This window comes from Oncorhynchus tshawytscha, unplaced genomic scaffold, assembly GCF_018296145.1.
Source record: "Oncorhynchus tshawytscha isolate Ot180627B unplaced genomic scaffold, Otsh_v2.0 Un_contig_13858_pilon_pilon, whole genome shotgun sequence".
Taxonomy (NCBI): domain Eukaryota; kingdom Metazoa; phylum Chordata; class Actinopteri; order Salmoniformes; family Salmonidae; genus Oncorhynchus; species Oncorhynchus tshawytscha.
This window is the reverse complement of record NW_024607701.1, coordinates 1-9,066: the sequence shown is the minus strand read 5'-3', so window position 1 is coordinate 9,066 and position 9,066 is coordinate 1. Positions and strand designations below refer to the sequence as shown.

Genomic DNA, 9,066 nt, shown 5'->3' with positions numbered 1-9,066 from the left:
ACATGGTATGACTTTCTGTAAATTTAGAAATTTAACATTTTATTGGACTGAAGTGAAAACTGAAGTTTTAGTAAAAAGGATTCCTCTTTGCATTGATGTTTATATACTGTATATATATATATATATATATATACAGTCCCAGTCAAATGTTTAGACACACCTACTCATTCAAGGGTTTTTCTTTATTTTTACTATTTTTTACATTGTACAATAATAGCGAAGACATCAAAACTATGAAATATCACATATGGAGATCAACCAAATTGAGAAGACTGCTGTGTCTTTGTGAAACGCAGAGTAGGTGAATGGATGATCTCCGCATGTGTGGTTCCCACCATGAAGCATGGAGGAGGAGGTGTGAGGGTGTGGGGGTGCTTTGCTGGTGACAATGTCTGTGATTAATTTAGAATTTAATGCACACTTAACCAGCATGGCTACTACAGCACTCTGCAGTGATACACCATCCCATCTGGCTTGTGCGTAGTGGGACTATCATTTGTTTTTCAACAGGACAATGACCTAACACACTTCCAGGCTGTGTAAGGGCTATTTAACCAAGAAGGAAAGTGATGGAGTGTGGCATCAGATGACCTGGCCTCTACAATCCCCCAACCTCAACCAATTTGAGATGGTTTGGTTTGGGATGAGTCGGACCGCAGAGTGTAGGAAAAGCAGCCAACAAGTGCTCAGCTGTTGGAAAAGCATTCCAGGTGAAGCTGATTGAGAGAATGCCAGGAGTGTGCAAAGCTGTCATCAAGGCAAACGGTGGCTACTTTGAAGAATCTCAAATATAAAATGTATTTTGATTTGTTTAGCACTTTTATGGTTACTACATGATTCCATGTGTTATTTCATAGTTCTGATGTCTTCACTATTAAAAAAAAATAAAAGAACAACACTTGAATGAGTAGGTGTGTCCAAACTTTTGACTGGTGCTGTATATATATATAAATATGTTGATTGTCATTCATAATAATGCATGCCCCCCCCCTCATCTTCTTTGGTGAGGGATTTGTTGTGATTCACATTTAGTCTGTAGGATTAAATCAACCAGTCATAGTCATTTTATAAGCTTTTGGGAAAAAGAGAAAGCCTTTCTATGTTGAATGCCAATTACTATTTTGTATTAAGAATAGTTTTTATGTTTATGGTGTGTATCTGAGAAATATTTAATTGCTCCCAGTGCTCTTCCATTTTTCTTCAATTCAAATATTGCAATATGAAACAGTTATTAAATAATATGTTTTGCTGAATGACATGAACGGAATAAAGCCTTACTAAACACAACTGTTTGTCGTTTTGTGACAATGGGACAGAAAGTCATAGAATCTGATTTAAACCTAACCCTAACCTTAACCCATACCGTGACCACACTGCTAACCCTAATGCATAAACCTAACCTTAAATTAAGACCAAAAATATATATTTGTTGAATGAATTTTTTACAAGTGGTGGAAAAATTACTCAATTGTCATACTTGAGTAAAAGTAAAGATACCTTAATAGAAAATGACTCAAGTAAAAGTGAAAGTCACCTAGTAAAATACAACTTGAGTAAAAGTCTTAAAGGGTTTTGTTTTAAATATACTTAAGTATCAAAAGTAAAAGTAAAATCAATTTCTAATTCCTTACATTAATTAAAGCAGATGGCACCATTTTCTTTAAAAAAAAAAATCTTATTTTTTTTCTTTTCTTTTTTCTTTCACCCTTATTTAACCAGGTAAGCTAAGTTGAGAACAAGTTCTCATTTACAACTGTGACCTGGCCAAGATAAATCAAAGCACTGCAACAGAAACATCAATGCCGAGTTACACATGGAATAAACAAGCGTACAGTCAATAACATAATAGAAAAAAAGAAAGTCTATATACAGTGTGTGCAAATGTATTGGGTGGGCTATTTACAGATGGACTGTGTACAGCTGCAGCGATCGGTTAGCTGCTCAGATAGCTGAAGTTTAAAGTTAGTGAGGGAAATGTAAGTCTCCAGCTTCAGCGATTTTTGCAATTCGTTGCAGTCACTGGCAGCAGAGAACTGGAAGGAAAGGCGGCCAAAGGAGGTGTTGGCTTTGGGGATGACCAGCGAGATATACCTGCTGGAGCACGTGCTACGGGTGGGTGTTGTTATCGTGATCATTGAGCTGAGATAAGGCAGAGCTTTACCTACCATAGACTTATAGATGACCTGGAGCCAGTGGGTCTGGAGACGAATATGTAGCGAGGGCCAGCTGACTAGAGCATACAGGTCGCAGTGGTTGGTGGTATAAGGCGCTTTGGTAACAAAACGGATGGCACTGTGATAGACTACATCCAATATGCTAATTAGAGTATTGGAAGCTATTTTGTAGATGACATCGCCGAAGTCGAGGATCGGTAGGATAGTCAGTTTTACTAGGGTAAGTTTGGCGGCGTGAGTGAAGGAGGCTTAGTTACGAAATAGAAAGCCAATTCTAGATTTGGTTTTGGATTGGAGATGTTTGATATGAGACTGGAAGGAGAGTTTACAGTGAAGCCAGACACCTAGGTATTTGTAGTTGTCCACGTATTCTAGGTCAGAACCGTCCAGAGTAGTGATGCTAGTCGGGCTGGCGGGTGGGTGTGGGCAGCAAACGGTTGAAAGCATGAATTTGGTTTTACTAGCGTTTAAGAGAAGTTGGAGGCCACGGAAGGAGTGTTGTATGGCATTGAAGCTTGTTTGGAGGTTAGTTAACACAGTGTCCAAAGAAAGGCCAGATGTATACAGAATGGTGTCTTCTGCGTAGAGATGGATCAGGGAATCACCCGCAACAAGAGCGACATCGTTGATATATACAGAGAAAAGAGATGGCCCGGGAATTGAACCCTGCGGTACCCCCATAGAGACTGCCAGAGGTCCGGACAACAGGCCCTCCGATTTGACACACTGAACTCTTTCTGAGAAGTAGTTGATGAACCAGGCGAGGCAGTCATTTGAGAAACCAAGGCTATTGAGTCTGCTGATAAGAATACGGTGATTGACAGAGTCGAAAGCTTTGGCCAGGTCGGTGGAGACAGCTGCACAGTACTGTCTTTTATCGATGGCGGTTATGATATCGTTTAGTACCTTGAGCATGACTGAGGTGCACCCATGACCAGCTCGGGAATACCAGATTGCACAGTGGAAAAGGTACGTTGGGATTCGAAATGGTCAGTGATCTGTTTATTAACTTGGCTTTCGAAGACATTAGAAAGGCAGAGCGGGATGGATATAGGTCTATAACAGTTTAGGTCTAGAGTGTCACCCCCTTTGAAGAGGGGGATGACCGCTGCAGCTTTCCAATCTTTGGGGATCTCGGACGATACGACAGAGAGTTTGAACAGACTGATAATAGGGGTTGCAACAATGGCAGTGGATAATTTTAGAAAGAGAGGGTCCAGATGGTCTAGCCCAGCTTATTTGCACGGGTCCAGGTTTTGCAGCTCTTTCAGAACATCTGCTATCTTGATTGGGGTGAAGGAGAAGCTGGGGAGGATTGGGCAAGTAGCTGCAAGGGCTGCGGAGCTGTTGGCCGGGGTTGGGGTAGCCAGGAGGGAAGCATGGCCAGCCGTAGAGAAATGCTTATTGAAATTTTAGATTATCATGGATTTATCAGTGGTGACCGTGTTATATAGCTGTAGTGCAGTGGGTAGCTGGGAGGAGGTGCTCTTATTCTCCATGGACTTTACAGTGTCTCAAAATGTTTTGTAGTTAGAGCTACAGGATGCAAATTTCTGTTTGAAAAAGCTGGCCTTTGCTTTCCTGACTGACTGTGTGTATTGGTTCCTGACTTCCCTGAACAGTTGCATATCGCGGGACTATTCGATGCTATTGCAGTCCGCCACAGGATGTTTTTTTGCTGATCAAGGGCAGTCAGGTCTGGAGTGAACCAAGGGCTATATCTGTTCTTAGTTCTACATATTTTTGAATGGGGCATGCTTATTTAAGATGGTGAGGAAATTACTTTTAAAGAACTACCAGGCATCCTCGACTGACGGGATGAGGTCAATATCCTTCCAGGATACCCGGGCCAGGTCTATTAAAAAGGCCTGCTCGCAGAAGTGTTTTAGGGAGCATTTGACAGTGATGAGGGGTGGTTGTTTGACAGCGGACCCAGGCAAGGCAATGAGGCAGTGATCGCTCAGATCCTGATTGAAAACAGCAGAGGTTTATTTGGAGGGCAAGTTGGTCAGGATAATATCTATGAGGGTGCCCATGTTTACGGATTTAGGGTTGTTCCTGGTGGTTACCTTGATAATTTGTGTGAGATTGAGGGCATCTATCTTAGATTGTAGGGCTACTGGGGTGTTAAGCATATCCCAGTTTAGGTCACCTAACAGAACGAACTCTGAAGACAGATGGGGGGCAATCAATTCACATATAGTGTCCAGGGCACAGCTGGGAGCTGAGGGGGGTCTATAACAGGCGGCAACAGTGAGAGACTTATTTCTGGAGAGATTAATGTTTTAATTTAGAAGCTCGAACTGTTTGGGCAAAGACCTGGAGAGTATGACAGAACTTTGCAAGCTATCTCTGCAGTAGATTACAACTCCTCCCCCTTTGGCAGTTCTATCTTGACGGAAAACGTTGTAGTTGGGTATGGAAATCTCCGAAATTTTGGTGGCCTTCCTCAGCCAGGATTCAGACACGGCAAGGACATCAGGGTTGGCGGAGTGTGCTAAAGCAGTGAGTAAAAAAAACTTAGGGAGGAGGCTTCTGATGTTAACATGCATGAAACCAAGGCTTTTTCGATTACAGAAGTCAACAAATGACAGTGCTTGGGGACACGCAGGGCCTGGGTTAGCCTCCACATCACCCGAGGAACAGAGGAGGAGTAGGATGAGGGTACGGCTAAAGACTAGCAAAACTGGTAGTCTAGTGCTTTGGGGACAGAGAATAAAAGGACCAGATTTCTGGGTGTGGTAGAATAGATTCAGGGAATAATGTGCAGAGGGGCGTGTGGTGAGGTGCGGGTACAGTGGAGGTTAGCCCAGGCACTGAGTGATGATAAGAAAGGTTGCATCTCTGGACACGCTGGTTATACTGGGTGTGGTCACTGCATGTGTGGGAGTTGGGACAAAGGAGGTATCTGAGGCATGTACAGTGGGACTAGGGGCTCCGCACTAAAGTAAAACAATTGTTGACGGACAACAAGGGGCACACTCCAACCTCAGACATAATTACAAACAAAGCATTTGTGTTTAGTGAGTCAGATCAGAGGCAGTAGAGATGAAGAGGGAAGTTCTCTTGATGTGTGTGATTTGGTCCATTTATGTAAAAATGTAACGAGTACTTTTGGGTGTCAGGGAAAATGTATGGAGTAAAAAGTACATTATTTTCTTTAGAAATGTAGTGAAGTAAAAGTAAAAGTTCGCAAAAATATAAATAGTAAAGTAAAGTACAGATACCCCAAAAAACGACTTAAGTAGTATTTAAAGTATTTCAAGTATATATACTTTAGTACTTTACACCACTGCCTATATCAGGTGACATCGCTCAGTTCTGCCTCCAGAAAAAGACTCATGACAATAAAAGACAAGAAGCGTTAACCTTTTTCAAATGCCAGACTGTATGTACTATGATACATGCACAACATGAGGGAGCAATTGCATAATCCACAAATCATACAGCAACACCATAAAAGGTTGCAGTTGAAATTACGTCAAGGTCAAGTAGTCTGTAATGTCCGTTTTGCATAGATTTTTCAAAATGAAAAAGACAGTTTCTGGCAGCGGTGGGATTCGAACCCACGCCATCGAAATGACTGGAGCCTAAATCCAGCGCCTTAGACCACTCGGCCACGCTACCTCAACGAACACAAATACAATTTTATAGTATATAAAAGTAGAATTTTGCGAATGACGCGTTCAGCGGACTTTTGTACATTTCATTTAAAATTAAATTATATTCAAATGTATTCAAATGTATATTCGACAAATTAATTGACGTATCTCATCAATTGTGATGACCATAGATGGCTACCACAGCATTCTGCAGCGATAAGTCATTATATCTGGTTTGCGCTTAGTGAGACTATCATTTGATTTACAACAACACAATGCCCCAACACACCTCAAGGCTGTGTAAGGGCTATTTGACCAATAAGGAGAGTGATGGAGTGTGGCATCAGACGACCTGGCTTGCACAATCCCCGACCTCAACCCAATTGGGAAAGTTTGGGATGAGTCAGACCGCAGAGTGAAGGATAAGCAGCCAACAAGTGCTCAGCATATGTGGGAACTCCTTCAAGACTTTTGGAAAAGCAATCCAGGTGAAGCTGGTTGAGAGAATGCCCCCTAATGCTCATGCTATATGACGTCTGAAGGTCCTCCTGCAACCTGCTGGTAGGAAAACGGGTAGAGACCAACACCCAGGCAGTGGTTTTGGTTGCCACTGATGCCCTGAGGTGGTACAGAAGAAAGGGGGCCCTCGACCCCAGGCAAAGGGGGTCGAGGACCCCACAACACCTAAGGTCCCGGCGGCCACGGCCTGACAGCACTGTGGTGAGATGGAATAGGGGCTTGCCCTGTGCATTCCACGCATCGACCTGGTATTGCAGTACCTCCAGGAACAGTGCACCCCTAAGGTTGTCAAAAGAGAATAATCGTGTGAGCTAAGTGACCTCAAACTTGGATGTTCATAGCCTACTTTCATGTAATTTATGTGTCATTTTCCTGTTTGTGCTCATGTCAAGGCTAAAATTGCTAATATGATACTATAATACATAACCAGGCAATTGTTGAATATTGACTGCCTTATGAAATATTAGAATTTGTGAGAAGTCAAGTACTTATATTGCCCACTAGTTGAAAATATGCAAATAGCCTAAATGTACTGTAAATGTAAGCAAAATGTATGTGTTACATGGCTACTTCTCACTATACTTGTCCTCCTTATACTTTTTCCAAATAAAAAAAAATAGATCGCTGAAAACAGCAGAAAAATATCAGTTGCTGAATGCTTTTTGCTCCAATAGTATATTCTTGTTCCATTTCGTGATGGAACAACTGTTATTTTATTTATTAATTTAGTCCATTAGGGCCCTGTAAAATCCCTTCAATGTTTTGCCTGAACCCCCCCCCCCAAAAGATCCCCCTCTTCTCCGTTTACATTTCCCGGTTGACCGTTTATCCCGGCTTCTCCGAAAGATAGCACGATTGTAAATCAAATCAAATCAAATCAAATTGTATTTGTCGCATACACATGGTTAGCAGATGTTAATGCGAGTGTTGCGAAATGCTTGTGCTTCTAGTTCCGACAATGCAGTAATAACCAACAAGTAATCTAGCTAACAATTCCAAAACTACTACCTTATAGACACAAGTGTAAGGGGATAAAGAATATGTACATAAAGATATATGAATGAGTGATGGTACAGAGCGGCATAGGCAAGATACAGTAGATGGTATTGAATACAGTATATACATATGAGATGAGTATGTAAACAAAGTGGCATAGTTAAAGTGGCTAGTGATACATGTATTACATAAAGATGCAGTAGATGAAATAGAGTACAGTATGTACGTATACATATGAGATGAATAATGTAGGGTATGTAAACATTATATTAGGTAGCATTGTTTAAAGTGGCTAGTGATATATTTTACATCATTTCCCATCAATTCCCATTATTAAAGTGGCTGGAGTTGAGTCAGTGTGTTGGCAGCAGCCACTCAATGTTAGTGGTGGCTGTTTAACAGTCTGATAGCCTTGAGATAGAAGCTGTTTTTCAGTCTCTCGGTCCCAGCTTTGATGCACCTGTACTGACCTTGCCTTCTGGATGATAGCGGGGTGAACAGGCAGTGGCTCGGGTGGTTGTTGTCCTTGATGATCTTTATGGCCTTCCTGTGACATCGGGTGGTGTAGGTGTCCTGGAGGGCAGGTAGTTTGCCCCCGGTGATGCGTTGTGCAGACCTCACTATCCTCTGGAGAGCCTTACGGTTGTGGGCGGAGCAGTTGCCGTACCAGGCGGTGATACAGCCCGCCAGGATGCTCTCGATTGTGCATCTGTAGAAGTTTGTGAGTGCTTTTGGTGACAAGCCGAATTTCTTCAGCCTCCTGAGGTTGAAGAGGCGCTGCTGCGCCTTCTTCACGATGCTGTCTGTGTGGGTGGACCAATTCAGTTTGTCTGTGATGTGTACGCCGAGGAACTTAAAACTTACTACCCTCTCCACTACTGTTCCATCGATGTGGATAGGGGGGTGTTCCCTCTGCTGTTTCCTGAAGTCCACAATCATCTCCTTAGTTTTGTTGACGTTGAGTGTGAGGTTATTTTCCTGACACCACATCCCGAGGGCCCTCACCTCCTCCCTGTAGGCCGTCTCGTTGTTGTTGGTAATCAAGCCTACCACTGTTGTGTCGTCAGCAAACTTGATGATTGAGTTGGAGGCGTGCGTGGCCACGCAGTCGTGGGTGAACAGGGAGTACAGGAGAGGGCTCAGAACGCACCCTTGTGGGGCCCCAGTGTTGAGGATCAGCGGGGTGGAGATGTTGTTGCCTACCCTCACCACCTGGGGGTGGCCCGTCAGGAAGTCCAGTACCCAGTTGCACAAGGCGGGGTCGAGACCCAGTGTCTCGAGCTTGATGACGAGCTTGGAGGGCACTATGGTGTTGAATGCCGAGCTGTAGTCGATGAACAGCATTCTCACATTGGTATTCCTCTTGTCCAGATGGGTTAGGGCAGTGTGCAGTGTGGTTGAGATTGCATCGTCTGTGGACCTATTTGGGCGGTAAGCAAATTGGAGTGGGTCTAGAGTTACAGGTAGGGTGGAGGTGATATGGTCCTTGACTAGTCTCTCAAAGCACTTCATGATGACGGAAGTGAGTGCTACGGGGCGGTAGTCATTTAGCTCAGTTACCTTAGCTTTCTTGGGAACAGGAACAATGGTGGCCCTCTTGAAGCATGTGGGAACGACAGACTAGGATAGGGATTTATTGAATATGTCTGTAAACACACCAGCCAGCTGGTCTGCGCATGCTCTGAGGGCGCGACTGGGGATGTCCCCCCTCCCCACAAGAGTGAAATATATGGGCTGGAAATGTAAGCAAGGTTTGAGCTTTGTCAGTGTGTCAC

The 9,066-nt window shown here is 43.4% G+C and overlaps 1 non-coding gene across 1 annotated transcript; it reads right to left on the bottom strand.

The window, feature by feature from the left end:
- Positions 1 to 5,719: 5,719 nt before the first annotated feature.
- trnal-uag lies at positions 5,720 to 5,801 on the bottom strand. The gene has a single exon. It is a non-coding gene; the product is annotated as a tRNA-Leu (tRNA).
- Between the last annotated feature and the right edge of the window lie 3,265 nt (positions 5,802 to 9,066).